The 18935-nt window shown below is 35.4% G+C and overlaps 1 protein-coding gene across 4 annotated transcripts in view; it reads left to right on the forward strand.

The window, feature by feature from the left end:
* The window catches only part of TyrR (Tyramine receptor), a 323171-nt gene that overhangs the window by 43799 nt on the left and 260437 nt on the right, over window positions 1-18935 (forward strand). For all 4 annotated transcript variants that reach the window (XM_075290670.1, XM_075290671.1, XM_075290669.1 and 1 more), the window contains exon 2: window positions 16890-16913. The gene's annotated coding sequence lies outside the window, so the exon portion shown is untranslated. The remainder of the gene's footprint in view (window positions 1-16889; window positions 16914-18935) is intronic.

An 18935-nucleotide genomic window follows, 5' to 3' on the forward strand; every position in this document is an offset into this window, starting at 1 on the left:
ACATGGCTATTAAGTCCCCGGGATTAATGTGTATATCACAAATGATTTTATTCATAGGAATATATATTTTTTTAACAAAGCCCTTTTCAAGTTTTCGCCAAAGTACTTGGATTTTTACTTAATTGAAACGATGCCACTATATTAAGTTGGGAAAGAGCTTATATTTGATTTAAACATAAACATGTGACCATAAGTTAAAGCAAATCGGATAAAAATGGCAGCTTCCAAGTTCTCATCAAGTCAAATCGTGGAATTGGCTTATGTGTGAAAAAATATTTCCGTAATATTAAAAATAACGCAATATAAATTTTAGGATTCGCAATTTACAAAATAAATTTTAATAATTTTTTAAAATTTTTTATTACAATTTTTAAAAATTTTTAATAATAAATTTTAGGATTCGCAATTTACAAATTTCTTTAAAATAATGAAATTTTATTTAAAACAAATTTTATAATCTTTGCTTCAACAATTTTTATACCCACCACCATATAATTGTGATGGGGGTATAATAAGCTTGTCATTCCGTTTGTAACACATCGAAATATCCATTTCCGACTATATAGTATATATATTCTTGATCAAGGAGAAATTGTAAGACGACATAAGCATGTCCGTCTGTCTGTTGTAATCACCCTAGAGTCTTCAATAATGGCGCTATCATTCTGAAATTTGGCACAGATTCGTTTATTGTCTGCACACAGGTCAAGTTCGAAGATGGGCTATATCGGTAAAGGTTTTGATATAGCTGCCATATAAACAGATCCCCCGATTTAGGATCTTGATCTTCTAGGAACCATAGTTTTTATTCGATTTGCCTGAAATTGGAAATCTAGAGGTACTTTAGGACCACAAAAAGATGCGCCGAAAATGGTGTGTTTCGGTCCATGTTACTTCTTGGGCTTCTAGAAACCACTGTTTTTATCCGATTTTCCTATAACCTGATGTCAAGAGATATTATTGATGCGAGTATGGTGAGTATCGGTGCATGTTTTTATAAATACCGAGAATATATATACTTTATGGGGTCTTAGAGCAATATTTCGATGTGTTACAAACGGAATGACAAAGTAAATATACCCCCCATCTTATAGGGTGGGTATAAAAAAGAATCATAGGCGCCACTACACCGTAACATAATGCATTCTTAGTTGAATTGTACAAAGATCAGTTTCACTATGGTCCTTCTTTTCTATGCAACAACACATTTTATTTTTGTAGATGTTCCAACATTCTTGTGGATTGTCTCATATGTTTATTGCTTTTGTGACGTTTCGTATGTCGTATGTCACACATTTACTGATAACAGTGTGTACCATAGGTGTTAGTTCTTAACCCCTTGGCAAGTAATTTACTCTCAATGTTTGTATATTCATAAGTTTTTCCTTATCTTTATTGACCATTTGTCCGTCTGTTTTTATTTAACGATAAGTGTGAAATGTGTTACGTACATTTAACCGTCGACATATATCGTAAAATAGCTTTTGCATAAACAAATAAATCCTTTTTTTTGTTGTTTTTCGTGCAATACAATTTACATGCAATGCTGAGGTGAGTGAGTTTTAACAAGTATATACAGCAGTAAGTTCGGCCGGGCCGAATCTTAAATACCCACCACCATGAACCAAATATTAGGGTTTCCTTTGAAATTTCAGGAGGGCTTGAGGACTTGAGGACATAACCCGAAGATAAATTTAAAGATTTCACCTATGAGGGCTATATCAGATTCTGGATTTATAAGAACCATTTTTGTTTGAGGTTTAGAGGAATCATTAACATCTCTTGTAAGTGTGCAAGAAAATTATAAAATAACGTCTTGATTTGAAATCTTAAATCTGTAGAAGTAAAATCTGGAAATTTTACATTGAGTTTCAAGCAATTTTCATGATCAGTGCGCCTTCTACACCCTCAAGAAGTGAAGTCGGTCTATATGGAGGCATTACCAAGTGGACCGATAAAAACTTAATCCGATACACGTTTTTGTGAGCCTAAAATACCAGAATATTTACAATTTCAGGCATATCAGATAAAAACTACGGTTTCTAGAAACCCAAGGAGTTAAATCGGGAGATCGTTCTTATGGGGGCTATACTAAAATATGGACCGATACTCACCATTTTCGGCACACCTCTTTGTGACCCGAAAATACCTCTAGATTTCCAATTTCTGGCAAATAGGATAAAAACTTCGGATTCTAGAAGCCCAAGAAGTAAAATTGGGGAATCTGTCTATATGGGGGCTATACCAAAATATGGATCGATACTCACCATTTTCGGCACACCCCTTTATGGTCCTAAAATACCTCTAGATTTCCAATTTCAGACAAATTGGATAAAAACTGCGGTTTCTATAAGCCCAAGAAGTAAAATCGGGAGATCGGTCTATATGGGGGCTATACCATAATATGGACCGATACTCACAATTTTTGGCACACGTATTTGTGGTCCTACAATACCTCTAGATTTTCAATTTCAGGTAAATTGAATAAAAACTGCGGTTTCTATAAGCCCAAGAAGTAAAATCGGGAGATCGGTCTATATGGGGGATATACCAAAATATGGACCGATACTCACAATTTTTGGCACACGTATTTGTGGTCCTACAATACCTCTAGATTTCCAATTTCGGATAAATTGAATAAAAACTGCGGTTTCTATAAGCCCAAGAAGTAAAATCGGGAGATCGGTCTATATGGGGGCTATACCAAAATATGGACCGATACTCACAATTTTTGGCACACGTATTTGTGGTCCTACAATACCTCTAGATTTCCAATTTCAGGTAAATTGAATAAAAACTGCGGTTTCTATAAGCCCAAGAATTAAAATCGGGAGATCGGTCTATATGGGGGCTATACCAAAATATGGACCGATACTCACAATTTTTGGCACACGTATTTCTGGTCCTACAATACCTCTAGATTATAAATTTCAGGTAAATTGAATAAAAACTGCGGTTTCTATTAGCCCAAGAAGTAAAATCGGGAGATCGGTCTATATGGGGTCTATACTAAAACGTGGACCGATACTCACCATTTTGTCTGTCTGTCTGTTGTAATCACGCTACAGTCTTCAATAATAAAACAATCGTGCTGAAATTTTGCACAAACTCATCTTTTGTCTGCAGACAGGTCAAGTTCGAAGATGGACTACATCGGTCCAGGTTTTGATATAGTCCCCATACAAACCGACCTCCCGATTTGAGGTTTTGGGCTTATAGAAACCGTAGTTTTTATGCAATTTGCCTGAAATTGGAAATCTAAAAGTATTTTAAGACCACAAAGAGGTGTGCCAAAAATGGTGAGTATCGGTCCATGTTTTGGCATAGCCCCCATATAGACCGATCTCCCGATCTTACTTCTTGGGCTTCTAGAAACCGTAGTTTTTATGCAATTTGCCTGAAATTGGAAACCTAAAGATATTCTAGGACCACAAAGAAGTGTGCCAAAAATGGTGAGTATCGGTTCAAAGGTTAGGTTAGGTGGCAGCCCGATGTATCAGGCTCACTTAGACTATTCAGTACATTGTGATACCACAGTGGCGAACTTCTCTCTTATCACTGAGTGCTGCCCGATTCCATGTTAAGCTCAATGACAAGGGACCTCCTTTTTATAGCCGAGTCCGAACGGCGTTCCACATTACAGTGAAACCACTTAGAGAAGCCTTGAAACCCTCAGAAATGTCACCAGCATTACGTAGGTGGGATAATCCACCGTTGAAAAACTTTTTGGTGTTCGGTCGAAGCAGGAATCGAACCCACGACCTTGTGTATGCAAGGCGGGCATGCTAACCATTGCACCACGGTGGCTCCCACGGTTCATGCTTTGCTATAGCCCTCATATAGACCGATCTCCCGATTTTATTTCTTGGGCTTATACAAACCGTAGTTTTTATTCAATTTGCCTCAAATTGTAAACCTAGAGGTATTCTGGGACCACAAAGAGGTGTGCCAAAAATGGTGAGTACGGGTCCATGGTTTGGTATAGCCCCAACATAGACCGATCTCCCGATTTTATTTATTGGGCTTATACAAACCGTAGTTTTTATTCAATTTGCCTTAAATTGTAAATCTAGAGGTATTTTAAGACCCTAACAAGTATATACGGCCGTAAGTTCGGCCAGGCTGAATCTTATGTACCCTCCACCATGGATTGCGTAGAAATTCTATGAAAAACTGTCATTCGCAATCGAATTACTTGGGTTGTGGTATCTTAAAACTTGTTAACATCGTTTTCTAAATTGTGAGTTAGTCCATACGTGGTAGAGAGCCAGAATTGAAATATGGGGGTCGCTAATATGGGGGCTATATACAATTATGAACTTGATATGGACGAATTTTTGTGTGATTGGGGATCGATTTATCTGAGGGCTATATATAACTATAGACCGATATGGACCTAGTTAGGCATGGTTGTTAACGGTCATATACTAGCACAATGTACCAAATTTCAACTGACTCGGATGACATTTGCTCCTCCAAGAGGCTCCAAAACCAAATCCGGGGACCCGTTTATATGGGGGCTATATATAATTATGGACTGATATGAACCAATTCCTGCATGGTTATTAGATACCACATACTAACATCACGTATCAAATTCCAACCGAATCGGATGAATTTTGCTCTTCCAAGGGGCTCCGGAGGTCAAATCTGGGGATCGGTTTATATGGGGGCTATATATAATTATGGACCGATTTCGACCAATTTTTGCATGGGTTTTATGAGGCCATATATTAACATCACGTATCAAATTCCAACTGAATCGGATGAATTTTGCTCTTCCAAGGTGCTCCGGAGGTGAAATCTGGTGATCGGTTTATATATAATTATGTACCGATGCGGACCGTTTTTTGCATGGTCATTAGAGACCATGTACTAACGCCATGTACCAAATTCCAGCCGGATCGGATGAAATTTGCTTCTCTTAGGGGCTCCGCAAGCCAAATCGGGGGATCGTTTTATATGGGGGCTATATGTAATTATGGACCGATTTGGACCAATTTTTGCATGGTTGTTAGAGATCATATGCTGACACCATGTACCAAATTTCCTATGGTGGAGGGTATAAAAAGGTATGCTGAAAATAATGAGTATATGTCCATGTTTTGATATAGCCCCCATATAGATCTGTCTCCAGATTTTACTTCTTGGGCGTATAGAAACCGTAGTTTTTATCCAATTTGCATGAAAGTTGAAATATAGAATTATTTTAGGCCCATAAGGAGGTGTGCTGAAAGGGTGAGTATCGGTCCATATTTTAGTATAGCTCTCATAAGACGGATCTCTCGATTTAAGTCCTTGGGTTTCTAGAAACAGTAGTTTTTATCCGATTTGACTGAAATTATAAATATACTGGTATTTTAAACTCACAAAAACGTGTGTCGGATAAGGCCTCCATACACCCTCACAAAAAATCGCTTCTGTAACATATACTCCCAAACATATTTTGCTTCAAGCATATACATTTTTGGGTATTGCCCAAACATTTATATGTTTGATCTCTACCAATATATAATATGTTTGAAGGCATATTGGTCTAAACAATATATGTTTGGGTAGTCTAAGTTCCAAACATTTTGTATTTTTGCATCCAAATTCAATAATGTTGTCTTCCAAAAAACCATATGTTATTATGTGACCATATAATATGTTTGGAAGCATTTTGCACCCAAAAATATTATATGCTTAAAAAAAATTCTCCCAAACAATATTGTGCTCAAAATTTTATTTATTTATTTATATATTTACAATCATAATGAATTATGGAAATAAACAGGTAATATAGGTGCTAACAACATAGGTTTTCGACCTGAATGCTCAAAATTTTGTTTCTAATTGTATATTCCCTCACATCTTTCTCACTTCCACGAGCTTTTTTAGCTCTTAGCACCTTTTTCTGTAATACAAACCTTGTAGAAGAAATTATTGAATTTTATGATTTTTTTTATTTTAATTTTACCTTTTGCCGGACGGGGATTCGAACAGCGGACCACACAGTTTGTAAGGATCAAAGAAGTAGCTGATCAATTGCCCAAGGGAAAATAAAATGTTAATTTTTTAATAACAAGCAACAACCACCAACTTAATTCAATATCGCTCTCTGTTAAATAGCGCTCCAAGCTACTAAACACATATATGTTTATAGGCTATTTCTAAATTAATATATGTTTGCATCCAAGCATATTATATTTACAAACATTTTATGTCCCAAACATAATATGTTCTAACATATTAACATATATGTCCCAAACATGTTATGCTAGTTTATGAACATTATATGCTTGCACTCAAAAATATGGTGTTTAAAAATTTGTGTTCCAAACATATAATGTTTATAGCCAAACATATGAAAAACAGTCTCTTTCAACCGTGTATAGACCGATTTCACTTCTTGAGGGTATATTTATGCTCTTGTCATGAAAATTGCTTGAAACGAAATGTAAAATTTCCAGATTTAGTAGTCATTTAAATAATGGGGGATGAAAATCTACAGATTTTAGATTTCAAATCAAAGGGTTATTTCATCATTTTCTTGCACACTTACAAGAGATGTTAATGATTTAATGATGGTTCTTGTAAATCCAGAATCTGATATAGACTTCATAGGTAAAATCTTTAAATTTATCTTCGGGAAGTGTACTGGTTGAACTGCTCTGCTTGGTAGAATATCTGTCATCGAATCCCCTGAGATTTTCAAAGGATTTTAACAACTTGAGCGATGTACTGAAATATGAACAATTGTTTGGTTCGGCATTTTCTAAACATGATATAATATTTCTGGCCTATAACTGGCAAATCTCGAGAAATTCTGGGTGTCATGATACATTTACCTATAGAGATTTTAAGCATATAAATCTAAGTGACCTGGAACATGACTTATATACGATAGACTGGGATGAAATTTATTCCATCACGACACTGGCTGGAAAACTTGATTTACTAACCACCAATGTCAAATTTCTGTATGATAAGCATATCAAAGTTAAACGTAAACTAAATAAAAGTGACTCGAAGCCTTGGTTTAATAGAGATATCAAATCGCTAATCACACATCGTGAGTTAGCTTACAGACTGTGGAAGCGATATAAAACCCCCTCTTATTATGAGGCATTCAAATCTGCTCGACGTGCTGTAACAAATAAAATACCCCAACAAAAACTAGCGTACTATGAAAACAAATTTGGTAATGCCATCAGTAGCAAACAAAAATGGAAAGAGATTCGGAAAATCGGCCTAATAAAACACGAAGAGCATGCAGTAAATGTCGACCTAAACGATCTTAACTTGAAATTTGTCAGTACACCAACAACTATCGTGAATCGAGAAGTACCCTTGGAGCATAGCACCATGCCCGAGCCTGAATTCGGTCTTGCTTTCAACCTTGTAACGCAATCAGAGGTCTATAAAGCTGTAATGTCAGTGACTTCAAATGCCGTTGGATATGATGACATTCATCCAAAATTTGTTAGAATTATCCTGCCACATATTCTGTTGTACATTACACATGTTTTCAATACTGCTATAATGACCAGCAGTTTTCCTTCTAGTTGGAAAATCGCAAAAATACTCCCAATACCAAAGGGTAATGGAGAGTTTCGCCCTATAGCTATACTGCCCTACCTATCTAAAGTCTTCGAGAGGATTATTCACAACCAGCTTCAGAGCTATGTTGCTGCAAATAATTTACTAACTTCGAGACAATCTGGTTTTAGACCAAATCACAGCTGCATTACTGCACTCACTGATGTGGTAGAGACAATTCGAGCTGGGCTTGACAACAATGAAATTGGTTTCCTAATTTTGCTTGATCACTCCAAGGCATTTGATAGTGTTTGCCACACAATACTTACTGAAAAACTGAGACGAAATGTTGGCCTCACTGAAACGGCAATACGTTTACTGATATCATATCTGTCACAACGATCGCAATACACAACGGATGGAACTAACAACTCTTTACTCCTTCCACTGCCAAGGGGGGTACCGCAAGGATCAATCCTTGGACCCCTCCTCTACTCAATATACTCGAATGATCTACCTGACCAAATTAAGCATAATCATATTCAAATGTACGCTGATGACGTACAGCTTTACTCCTCATGCAAACTGAATTCCATTGCGACTAGTGTATCGAATCTTAACGCAGACCTGCAACGAATACTGAATTGGGCCTCAAAGAACTGTTTAATACTTAACCCTAATAAGTCGAAGGCAATTCTAATCCGAAACAGAAATGTTGACATAGGAGATAACGTCAACATTTATTTAGGATCCACACAAATTGAAATTGTGGTCTGACCATATTTCTTCAACCTGTGGAAAAGTATATTCAATGCTTAGAAATCTGTGGACTACCCAACACTTCACACCACTGAATATTAGAATACAGTTAGTAAAAAGCTACATATTACCAACCTTACTGTATGCTTCTGAAGTATTCGCTGATATAAATACAACTGACAAAAGAAAACTTCAAACTACTTTTAACAATGCAGTACGATATGCTTTTGGTTTGAGACGATTTGACAGAGTCTCACAATACTCATTACTGATGCTGAAGTTGCCATTGGAAAGATACTTAATTTGCAAATCATTAGTATTGTTACATAAAATAATTCACACCAGTAAACCTTCATATCTATATGCCAACCTGATGTTCGCCCGATCATCAAGAGGAAAAAACATTATACAAATCGCACACCGTCGTCACTCATCAGAAAGACATTTTTTTATTAGTACGATCCGTCTCTGGAATCAACTCCCTAATGAGCTGCAGCTAATAACTAATACACAACGGTTCAAGAGGAATATTCTGGAATATTATTCAATCATGTGAAATATTTTAATATTGGGGACGCTAAATTTTCTTTTTTCACACTAATACACTTTAGAATATTGTTATGTATACTTATATGTTATTTTAATTAAATTTAATTTAATACATATTAATAACAATACTGTAATAATCTAACCATGTTACTCCAGTACTATAATTTATAAGATGTAATCTTGTTGTACTGGAAATACCATTCAATAAATGAAATGAAATGAAACTATAATATTTGATTCATGGTGGTGGGTATTTAAGATTCGGCCCGGCCGAACTTACTGCTGTGTATACTTGTTGTTTTTATCAATGAAATAATTCATTCATCCACATTTGTTGGGCCGTACGAGATAATATGTCATTGTTTATTATAGAAGAGTTAAATCACGAGACGTAAATAATAATGATTCAATGGGAGGAACAAACATTTATATATACGTCACATGCGTAGATATCACTTTAATACACTTTCAAAAATTGCCTAAGTTGCGCACAGTGGTTCCAAATTTAAATCAATAATCAATTGGAAATCTCTTTTCATATAAAGGGAAATAAGGAAAATGCAGTATAACGCCTGGCCCCAAAATTTATCAAAAAAAATAGAATATCATTCTCAATGGATTTAAAGCAGAAACACCTGCCGTAAACAATTTTCGATAATTTGTATACCCTACGCCACACTGTAAAGGGTGATACGGTCAAAATTTGGTCAATATAAACTTGACGTATTTCTTTCAATTTTGCATTTAAAAAATCTGAACACCCTCATTTTGAAGGTGTGTGTGTGTGTAGAATGTTGCTCCTATTTTGATTTTGGAATTCACTCTTCAGTTGTCAAAATGCCGTCCAAGCAAGAAGAGCAGCGTATCAAAATTTTGTTCGCGCATCACGAAAATCCGAGCTACTCGCACGCAAAGCTGGCAAAATCGCTAAAAGTTGCCAAATCAATCGTTACAAATGTAATTAAAGTGTTTGGGGAACGTTTGTCGACAGCCAGGAAGTCTGGATCGGGGGGAAATCGAAAACCGGAAGCCGCTGAGACGACAAAGAGAGTTGCCAGTAGTTTCAAGCGAAACCCTATCCTCTCTCTCTGAGATGCCGCAAATAAGCTGGGTGTATCATCTACAACCGTGCATCGAGCCAAAAAAACGAGCCGGACTATCGACTTACAAGAAGGTAGTGACTCCAAATCGCGATGATAAACAAAATACGACGGCCAAAGCGCGATCCCGGAGGCTGTACACGACGATGCTGACGAAGTTTGACTGCGTGGTAATGGACGACGAAACCTACGTCAAAGCCGACTACAAGCAGTTTCCGGGACAGGAGTTTTATACGGCAAAAGGAAGGGGAAAGGTAGCAGATATTTTCAAGCACATAAAACTGTCAAAGTTCGCAAAGAAATATCTGGTTTGGCAAGCCATCTGTACCTGTGGCTTAAAAGGCAGCATTTTCATAGTTTCCGAGACTGTCAACCAAGAAATTTACGTGAAAGAGTGTTTGAATTAACGTCTGCTGCCTTTCCTGAAGAAACACGGTTGTTCCGTACTGTTTTGGCCGGATTTGGCATCTTGCCATTACGGTAAAAAGGCCATGGAGTGGTACGCCGCCAACAATGTGCAGGTGGTTCCCAAGGACAAGAACCCTCCCAACACGCCAGAGCTCCGGCCAATTGAGAAATACTGGGCTATTGTCAAGCGGAACCTAAAGAAGACCAAAACTGCTAAGGACGAGCAGCAGTTCAAGGCAAACTGCCTTTTTGCGGCGAAGAAGGTGGACAAGGTGGCTGTACAAAATCTGACGGCAGGTGTCAAGCGTGAGGCCCGGCAATTCGGATTTGGAAAAGCGAAAACCTAACTGAATATTTTTCCTGAATTTTATACTAATTGAACTTGAAGAAGAAATTTAATTTGATTTTTTAAATAAACGATTTCACCGATTTACACGCGTTTTCCCTTGACCAAATTTTGACCGTATCACGCTTTACGTACTTGCTCTTACATAAGAATATTGCTCGATTTTTACAAATTTGGATCCATTACTTACACCAATTGAGCGATTTTCAATATTAGTGGCATACTAACTCCGTAGGTGCAATATCAACTACAGCCAGTGTTGCTAGAAGTAGGGGAAATTCCCTATATGTAGGTTTTTTTAATATTTAGCGTCTTGTAGGGACGTATGGCCACAATGTAGGGACATTTTCACTCAACACAATTTGTAATAATTTTTACATTTTGGTGGCTATAGAGGAGGAAATTAGAAGCCGGCAAGGCTTTATCTTTAACAATGTGTGGTAACAACAGTTACCAATCGTGCCAAAAAAAAAAATCTAACAAAATTGGAAGATTCCCACAAATTACCACAAATCTACCAAACAAATATTTCTATAGAAATTTTAGTCAAAACTTTATTCCTGTAGAAAATTTTGCCAAGATTTTATTTCTATAGTAAATTTTGTCAAAATTGTATTTCTATAGAAATTTTTTTCAAAATATTATTTCTATAAAAAATGTTCTCAAAATTTCATTTCTATGGAATTTTTTCTCAAACTTTTATTTCTATTGAACTTATTGTCAAAATTTTATTTCTATAGAAATATTTCTCACAAAAATTTGTTTATAGAAACTTTTTCCAAAATTTTATTTTTATAGAGATTTAACAAAAAATTACTATTTTGGGTAGAATTCTACCAACTGTGGCAACCGTGGTGGTAATACAAATTTATATTCTAAGTTATATACGTTGCATATTCATGTTTTAAGATAATAAAGTACTTAGAACCATTTTTGTTTTTTAAAATTAGTTTAAATTTAACGAAAAATATTGTAGGGAAAATTGTTTGGGAATGTATGGGAAAGTAGGGAACTTTTTTTGTCCTTGTAGGGTAAACCGAACATTTTCCCTGGCAATCTGACTATGAGCTATAGTCAGATTGATACAAAGCACCCATAAACATGTACCCCTTAATTTTCTTAAATATGCAACTGCGGTTTATCTCCCATATCTACATCAATGTTATCCCACAAATGCTTATGTTTACGAATTCAGTAAGGGAGGTTTCGAGTATGATATAGTCGGCCTTGTCCGACTTTCTACTTTACTTACTTGTTTTTTTTTTTTTGAAATTAAGAAAAATTTTTTACTTTGAACTTTATATTGTAATGTGGACTAGTTAACGGACTTTTATTTATAGTTTGTAAAAAATTCGTTTAAGGCTATAAAACAAAGCAAAAAAATGTTTGCCTTCTCGGAAATTTGAAATTTATTATTTAGCCAATAGTTTAATTAAAATATTCAATAATAGCTCACAAAATCTTACTGCTTACTCAAGGATTAAATTATCAACTTATAGGTCTGTTTATATCCAATGTGTTGGTTGACAAATGTTTCAAATATCATACCACATGCATTTATTGTTGTCCTTTGAAAAAAAAAAAAATGAAATGGTATGGAATTTAGTGAAGATAAATTAAAACAAAACATGTGTATATTATTTCAAAAAGATTAAAACAAATACATATATTGCAAATATTTTGTTTATAAATTTCAAAGTGTTGCTCCAGGCGTCATACCAGTAAATAAGGGATTAAGGACTTATTTGAAATACAAATGGGACCAAATGGCTTTTTCTTGATACATGCAAAAAACATACACGAGTTATTACACAAGATAAATTACCCGAAGGAAAAATAATGCAGTTCTCTTAATTTGAATTGTAAAAGTTCTTTTCTTTTATATATAGATTTTGCCTTTAGGCACTCTCTCTCTCCCTCTCTAGTGAAATAAGGTTAATGAAGAGTGGGTGATACTATGTCATCTTGTCATTGTGACACATGTGACACCCGAGCAAATGAAATACACCCGCAAGATATTTGTAGTAAGACAAGAATGTCTTTTTTTTAGCCTTAGTGCATGTATTTTCCACTTCAGTGAATTTATGAAAACATTCCCTTCATATTTAATTCAATTAAATTTAATTAAATCAACAAAATCCACACATATGTTGCCACAACTTGGGCAACTTGGGGTATTAGACACTTTGTAATAAAGAAAAAGGGAAATAAAGAGACATACTCGTACAAGGCCACAAAGTTACATTGCAGATGTTTGCCATGTATCAATCCTTACTTGAAAATTTATAATTTTAATAACCACTCCGAAGATCTATTTCATGCATACTTTATACACTGAATATTATATTGTCGTGAGGCCAAAGATTTGTTGTCCTTAAAATACGAATGCGAGTTTTGCTTTGCATAGAAGACGCATTTCTCTTATATTAAGTTTCATTCTTTCCAAAAGTCGATTCAATGAAATTACAAATGGGTATCTTGACTTGAAAGATTATTTTTTTTTTTTTTTTTGATTAAGGTCAACCTGGATTTAATGATTCTTCAAAATTAATTAAATATCAAAATGAGAACCCAATCACACCATATTCGCCACATACTCGTATATGTAACAGGTTAGCTGATAAGTCCCCGGTCTAACAAAGAGAACCCCATTTTTTTTTTGTCAAAATTCGTTTTTATTATTCAACATAGTTCCCTTCAAGAGCGATACAACGATTATAACGACCTTCCAATTTTTTGATACCATTTCGGTAGTACTCCTTCGGTTTTGCCTCAAAATAGGTCTCAGTTTCGGCGATCACCTCTTCATTGCAGCCCAATTTTTTTCTCTGCGAGCATCCTTTTGAGGTCTGAGAACAAGAAAAAGTCGATGGGCGCCAGATCTGGAGAATGCGGTGTGTCGGGGAGCAATTCGAAGCCCAATTCATGAATTTTTGCCATCGTTCTCAATGACTTGTGGCACGGTGCGTTGTCTTGGTGGAACAACACTTTTTTCTTCTTCATATGGGGCCGTTTTGCCGCGATTTCGACCTTCAAACGCTCCAATAATGCTACATGATAGTCACTGTTGATGGTTTTTCCCTTCTCAAGATAATCGATAAAAATTATTCCATGCGCATCCCAAAAAACAGATGTCATTACTTTGCCAGCGGACTTTTGAATCTTTACACGCTTCGGAGACGGTTTACCGGTCGCTGTCCACTCAGCTGACTGTCGATTGGACTCAGGAGTGTAGTGATGGAGCCATGTTTCATCCATTGTCACATATCGATGGAAAAACTCGGGTGTATTACGAGTTAACAGCTGCAAACACCGCTCAGAATCATCAACACGTTGTTGTTTTTGGTCAAATGTGCGCGGCACCCATTTTGCACAGAGCTTCCGCATATCCAAATATTTATGAATGATATGACCAACACGTTCCTTTGATATCTTTAAGGCCTCTGCTATTTCGATCAACTTCATTTTACGGTCATTCAAAATCATTTGGTGGATTTTTTTGATGTTTTCGTCGGTAACCACCTCTTTCGGACGTCCACTGCGTTCACCGTCCTCCGTGCTCATTTCACCACGCTTGAATTTTGCATACCAATCAATTATTGTTGATTTACCTGGGGCAGTGTCCGGAAACTCATTATCAAGCCAAGTTTTTGCTTCCACCGTATTTTTTCCCTTCAGAAAACAGTATTTTATCAAAACACGAAATTCCTTGTTTTCCATTTTTTCACAATAACAAGGGTTGCTTCATAAAAGATGCTCTATCTCACAAACTAATTGACTCACAGACGTCAAATTTTGACATGAATCATGCATTTAATACTAGCTACGCCGTCTATGTGTCAGACCGGGGACTTATCAGCCAACCTGATACCCAAAATACCTCTAGATTTTGAAATTCAGGCAAACAGGATAACAATTGGGATGTCTAGACGTTTAAGACCTCAAATCGGTGGGGGTCTGTTGGTATGGGGACTATAACATACCTGCAGACAAAAGACCTGTGAATAAGTAATAAAAATTGCTTCTTATGGGTTCATAACTATATACACCCTCCATATAAACCGATCCCCAGATTTAATTTCAGTAACCTCTTGGAGGGGCATTTGATCAAGCTGAAATTTGGTGCGGGATATGTATTTGCTCTCTAACCACCAGGCAAATACTGGGTCATATATAGCGCCCACATAAACTGATCCTCAGATTTGAAATGAATTAGTCCATATCGGCCAAAATTTAAAGGTATGGACTAACTTTATATGACTATGGTATAAACAAGCCTTACGGTCTTAAGTGGGGAGCCACAAATGTTAGAGACCATATACTAACACCATGTACCAAATTTCAATATTATCGGATAAAATTTGCTCCTTCAAAAGGGTCCGCTAGCAAAATCTAGGGATCGGTTTATATGGGTGATATATATAATTAAGGACGAATATGGACCGATTTTTGCATGGGTGTTAGGGATCATATACTAACATTATGTACCACCCAGCAAAAACTGGGTAAGCACTAGCGATTCTTCCAGTAGACCAAAAGTGATTCCTTTTATTAATACCAGTAATTGAAATCATATCTTGAGGTCCGGGTTCGAATGCTACTGAGACTCTATTTTTAAATATTTTTTTTTTGTTTTTTTTCGTATTAGATATTATTTAATTAAATTTTTGTTGAAAATTTGTTTTTTCTTGATATTTTCTTTAAATAGAATAACCTCTACAGAGATTGTGGACACCGTTAATAGTAGCGAAAATTACATCAACATATTAACTTATAATGTCAATAAAATATACTCTTGTTTTCTTAAGTTGTATAGTACATCATTTATATTGCAAAATTACATCATTGAATAAATCCATGCCGTGGAGTAGGGTATAGTGTGTTGGATTACAAAATAACTGATCTAAGTTCGATTCCTCCTGGCGTCATAGAGATTTTCAAAGTACAAATTGTATCATAAATATAAGCAGAGGGAGAGAAAGGGGTAGTAAAAGACCAAGAATACGTAACTAACTTATAAGAGAGAATATAATCTATAAATATATATGAGAGCAGCAACTCACTCGCTCTTTTTGATTCTATTTATGGAAAACCTATTATTTTTGGAGAGCTGGTACGTTTGCGACGAAGTACTTATTTTTCGACTGCTGGTATGCTTGCACCGAAGTCCTTTCTCCAATGTCATGCCCATGTAAAAGTATTACTGCTGATATATGTACAAAGAAGTTCTTTACTATTTGGAGCTGGTTAGGTTAGGTTAGGTTATGTGGCAGCCCGATGTATCAGGCTCACTTTGACTATTCAGTCCATTGTGATACCACATTGGTGAACTTCTCTCTTATCACTGAGTGCTGCCCGATTCCACGTTAAACTCAATGACAAGGGACCTCCTTTTTGTAGCCGAGTCCGAACGACGTTCCACAATGCAGTGAAACCACTTAGAGAAGCTTTGAAACCCTCAGAAATGTCACCAGCATTACTGAGGTGGGATAATCCACCGCTGAAAAACTTTTTGGTGTTCGGTCGTAGCAGGAATCGAACCCACGACCTTGTGAATGCAAGGCGGGCATGGTAACCATTGCACCACGGAGCAGGTATACTTGTATTCATACCTGGTAATAGGAATTTTTTGCTGGGCAAATTTAAACCGGATAAGATAAAATTTGTTTCTCTAAGAGGCTCCTAAAAGGTGGGGGTCCATTTATATGGGGCTATGCATAAATGTGGATCGATAGGGCCCATTTGCAATACCATCTGGCCTACATCGATAACAATTTCTTTTGCCAAGTTTCAAGTCGATAGCTTGTTTCGTTCGGAAGTTAATGTGAATTTCATCACGACCCAGAGTATATATACTTTATGGGGTCTTAGACCAATATTTCGATGTGTTACAAACGGAATGACAAATTTAATATACCCTCATCCTATGGTGGAGATATAAAAATGTCTATAATTTATTTTATTCAATATTAGGTTTTCTTCATTAGGTTTACGAATTATGCCGTCGTAAATGTATGTCGCAAAATCCATAGTTTGCGACAAGCCAATCCAGGTTTTAGCAGAACTTTGTACGCAATGCGTGGTAGAGGGTACATAAGTTTCGGCCTGGTCGAACTTCCGGTCTTGCAAAATTGTTTTTTATATCATAATATTTTGATTCACTGCATTTTGATTATATATGTTTTATTTTTTTTTCTTATTTACAGATATTGTCGCATTATTATAAAAAAGTAAGTATAATTTGCATATTCTTTTCATATTAAACTAAATTTTTCGTAAAATATTTAAGATTTCCCCTTTAAATATTGGTTTTAAGAGAATAAAACAATATTGATTTAAAATTAAATTTTTATTCAATTGAAACCGGTTATTATATAAATTCTAACTGCTCCTACTAGTCATTGCCTACAAATGTTCATGCATTTATTTTATCCTGTATCACAGCAGTGGGTATACAAACTTATGTCATATTGAAACTTGAATGAATTGAAACCTACATTTTTGGACACATAATTAACACAATATTAAAGCCCAGGTTCATTCAAATAAAAATATCTTTATAAGAGAATGTTGATAAGCTCTGCTTTACATTTTTTTTTTACTTCATTAAATTTAGGACACGAATTTTTGAAACAGGTGTCCCTTCAATAAAGTCGTATGTTTTTGAATATTTTTTGAGTGAAGTTACACTAAATAAATAAATAAACAAGTAAGGAAAGTCTAAAGTCGGGCGGGGCCGACTATATTATACCCTGCACCACTTTGTAGATCAAAATTTTCGATACCATATCACATCCGTCAAATGTGTTGGGGGCTATATATAAACGTTTGTCCCGAATACATACATTTAAATATCACTCGATCTGGACAGAATTTGATAGACTTCTACAAAATCTATAGACTCAAAATTTAAGGCGGCTAATGCACTAGGGTGGAACACAATGTTAGTAAAAAACAAGTAAGGAAAGTCTAAAGTCGGGCGGGGCCGACTATATTATACCCTGCACCACTTTGTAGATCTAAATTTTTGATACCATATCACATCCGCCAAATGTGTTGGGTGCTATATATAAAGGTTTGTCCCGAATACATACATTTAAATATCACTCGATCTGGACAGAATTTGATAGACTTCTACAAAATCTATAGACTCAAAATTTAAGTCGGCTAATGCACTAGGGTGGAACACAATGTTAGTAAAAAAAAATATGGGAAACATTTAAATCTGAAGCAATTTTAAGGACACTTCGCAAAAGTTTATTTATGATTTATCACTCAATATATATGTATTAGAAGTTTAGGAAAATTAGAGTCATTTTTACAAGTTTTCGACTAAGCAGTGGCGATTTAACAAGGAAAATGTTGGTATTTTGACCATTTTTGTCGAAATCAGAAAAACATATATATGGGAGCTATATCTAAATCTGAACCGATTTCAATTAAATTTGGCACACATGACTATATTACTAATTGTACTCCTAGTGCAAAGCTTCAACCAAATTGGGCCAAAACTCTGGCTTCTGGGGCCATATAAGTCCATATCGGGAGATATATATATATATATATATATATATATATATATATATATATATATATATATATATATATATATATATATATATATATATATATATATATATATATATATATATATATATATATATATATATATATATATATATATATATATATATATATATATATATATATATATATATATATATATATATATATATATATATATATGGAAGCTATATCTAAATCTGAACCGATTTCATTCAAATTTGGTACACATGACTATATTACTAATTGTACTCCTAGTGCAAAATTTCAACCAAATTCGGCCAAAAATCTGGCTTCTGGGGCCATATAAGTCCATATCGGGCAGATATATATGGGAGCTATATCTAAATCTGAACCGATTTCAATCAAATTTTTCACACTTGACTATATGACTAAGTGTTATGTTTGTACAAAATTTCAAGCAAATCCGTATAAAACTCTGGCTGCTGGGTCCACATTAGTGCATATCGGGCGAAAGATATATATGGGACCTATATCTAAATCTGAACCGATTTATTCCCAAATCAATTGGGTTCTATTCTGACCCAAATTAGGAACATGTGCCAAATTTGAAGGCGATTGGACTTAAATTGCGACCTAGACTTTGATCACAAAAATGTGTTCACAGACAGACGGACGGACGGACAGACGGACATGGTTATATCGACTCAGGGACATAAGCGTAGGAA

This window comes from Haematobia irritans, chromosome 1, assembly GCF_050003625.1.
Source record: "Haematobia irritans isolate KBUSLIRL chromosome 1, ASM5000362v1, whole genome shotgun sequence".
In the NCBI taxonomy this organism is placed as follows: Eukaryota; Metazoa; Arthropoda; class Insecta; order Diptera; family Muscidae; genus Haematobia; species Haematobia irritans.